This window comes from Amphibalanus amphitrite, unplaced genomic scaffold (genome assembly GCF_019059575.1).
Source record: "Amphibalanus amphitrite isolate SeventyFive unplaced genomic scaffold, NRLGWU_Aamphi_draft 000220F_arrow, whole genome shotgun sequence".
NCBI lineage: Eukaryota > Metazoa > Arthropoda > Thecostraca > Balanomorpha > Balanidae > Amphibalanus > Amphibalanus amphitrite.
In genome coordinates this window covers 182,835-185,782 of record NW_024881715.1, presented here as the reverse complement: position 1 = coordinate 185,782, position 2,948 = coordinate 182,835, and the positions used below count along the sequence as shown (strand labels likewise).

At 46.9% G+C, this 2,948-nt stretch overlaps 2 non-coding genes across 2 annotated transcripts; both read right to left on the bottom strand.

The window, feature by feature from the left end:
- Trnay-gua lies at positions 1-85 on the bottom strand. The gene is given in 2 exon segments: positions 1-36; positions 49-85. It is a non-coding gene; the product is annotated as a tRNA-Tyr (tRNA).
- Positions 86-2,196: 2,111 nt separating this feature from the next.
- On the bottom strand, positions 2,197-2,281 carry Trnay-gua. The gene is given in 2 exon segments: positions 2,197-2,232; positions 2,245-2,281. It is a non-coding gene; the product is annotated as a tRNA-Tyr (tRNA).
- Positions 2,282-2,948: the final 667 nt, after the last annotated feature.

Genomic DNA, 2,948 nt, shown 5'->3' with positions numbered 1-2,948 from the left:
TCCTCCGGGCCGGATTTGAACCAGCGACCTATGGATGCCTGCAACCCGCTACAGTCCACCGCTCTACCAACTGAGCTACCAGAGGCCGATTGCGCTGCCGCGAGACTTTGGTTGTGTTCAGCAGTCTGTCGTGTTTCGTTACAGGTGTGGCTCCTTTCACCACCGAGGCCACGCCCCCTCCTGCGGCACGCTGGTCGCACACGACGGCCGGAGCTCGAGCGTTGCAGTCCAAATTCAGCCTCTCTGACGTGTTGTCAGCTAAACTCGATTGTCGCTGGAAAATACGTTTTACAGCCACTAAAAAATAAATAAATAAATGAATAAAATAAAATTAAAATAAAAACAAATAGAAATAGACGTGCACTTGCACCTGCCTATAGGTAGTGCAACACGATCTAGACGTGCGTGCCAATCAGATTCGGATTCAGCGATCTTTTTTCCTACATCCTACATCCATGTAGAAAGCCACTTGGATAAACTTTATTTAGTTTTATGTAATTCGGTTCGATAATCGGCTTTCTCCATTTCGCTATTACGTACATAAAATACCTATGCTTTTTCTTTGTTCTTTTTTGTTTAGTCAGACAATTTGCTCTTTTTTACCGTTGCTAGTCCATAGGTTGCGAGGATAAGGTCGAAGACGTACCGACATAAGATATCGACAATAGTGCCGATAGGGCTGAAACAGGATGGAGCCTACCTCGATGAAACATTCCACCCGGCACCCAGCCACTCGAATGGTCACCGCGGAGGGACATGCTGCTTTTGGATCTACCCTGCAGCAGTGTCTAAGTGGGGTGTGGAACATGGAAATGTAAGCAGAATTGAGGATAGACTGATTCTCATTTTACAGGGGACGGGTGCTGCTTACTGACCACGCCGGGTTAATTTAGGGTCGGTTCGCAGTCTCCTCGGACGAAGAACATTCTACGTCGTCCGTCCAATCCCATTTGATAACCGCAGCCCAGCCCCGCCGACCTGGAATGGCATTGGCCGGACGACGTAGAATTTTCGTCGTCCGGGAGACTCCAAATCCGGGGCTAATCAAACGTACCGTCCTCAGTTCCGTCCTCAAAAATTGTACCTCAGTTGACTATCGGCTCACTTCGATGTATAATTGGATCTTGCTCAGTTTAACATTTGCCCAATATTGGCGAAAGGCCACCGTTGCACTTTTGTCAGGCTGACGAGCAGAGCAGAGCAGGTAATCAAAGATTCAACAATTCTAACGTTCAGCTAAGACAGCCAGCCAAGAAGTCGAGGAGAATGAAAACAATGCATTCAAAGAGATCGGATAGAAACATTGGAATGTCCTTAGGGCACTGGACAGTGGACATAACGACAAAAGGTGTTTGGCGTTACCCTCATGTGTTCAGTGATGGCCTCCAAAGATAAGCGCTAGTGACCTGTGTGCCAGTGCAGTCTCCGGAGATACTGGTGATAGTCTCTTGTGTTTCACTGCAGTCTCCTGGACATTCGTGATGTAGTGTGCTTTGATACAGTTTCTATCTTTTTTATCATGTGTAAACAAAAACACAAAATACAGAAGAAGTTCTGCAGACTTTATGAAATATTCCCAAAATTATTGTTGCCATCGCCCACCAACAAATTCCAGACAATATCTGAAGGATAACAACAAAACGGCGAGGGCAGTGTCATCATTATGCGAATTCTTTATATGCGCAAATGATCATCCCATGTGCGTTTGTTCAATTTTTTTTTCTTCTCTGGATTACGAGTATATCCTTTCCTTCTAACTACAAACATATACGGCGGCTTAAGACCGTGTGATTTGATAATAAGATAGAGACGGCTTATATGACCCGGGGCCATATTCACGTCGACTTCGTAAGTCGATTTTCTTTCGTAAGTATAATTTGGCACTCACGTCGACACTTCGTAAGTTTTTATCGACGGAGTTCACGTGATGAAAAAAAAAATGCTTAAGAAGTAGAAAATGATCGACGTGAATACGGCCCCTGGGAGCTGGTTCGCCGCAGCGGACGGGCCTATTGTTTTCCCATAAAACAAGCCAATCAGACGCTCAAGTGGTCAACTAGCGGGTCATGCTCCCAAAATGGAACTGCACTCGCAGAGTGCTTCGGCAATGGATGAGCCGGTGGCTGTAACGATGACCGGTGACCTGTAGTCTGGGGTTCATGACACATTATTATCATCTTTTGACTTGTCAAAACGTCCTCCGGGCCGGATTTGAACCAGCGACCTATGGATGCCTGCAACCCGCTACAGTCCACCGCTCTACCAACTGAGCTACCAGAGGCTGGGAGCGTTGCTCTGAGAAGTTGGGCAGCCTCAGAAACCTGCCGCACCTGGCCGCGGGTGTGACCCCTTTCACCGCCGATGCCACGCCCCCTCCCACTGTGCGCTGGTCGCACACGACGACCTGAGCTCGTGCGCTACAGTTCGAGCTCAGGCTGTCAGATATATCAGCTGAATTCGCTTCACGCTTAAAAATTCTAAGTCACTAAGGTTATATGATTTTGTCGTCAACAAATCCAGATAAATTGAACTAGCTAGTTGGGAAAGCCAACAGTGGACTCAGTAAGACCTGCCAGATCGAATGATATGCGATATGATCTCTTCAACCAACTTCGTGACCTGAGAAGCTCTGACGTGACCTTGACCCGATGTCAACACGTTAATTTGACCTTACCCGAATAAAAAGTAAACATAACGTTCGACGCGCCTGAGCTAGATAAACACGATGATGCCAAAATCGCGGATCTGCGACAATTGTCGAAGAAGTTATTTACCAAAAACCGAACCGTGCCTTGGGCCACTTGACCTAACCTCAGCTATCACCGGTTGACCTGAGACCTTAAAGTGACCATCCCACCTTAACATTAGTTTTGAGTTGAGATAGTCAAATTGGGGTCCCTGGCCTGCACTTACCGGTTTGAGCACTCACAACATCGAGAAATGTTATA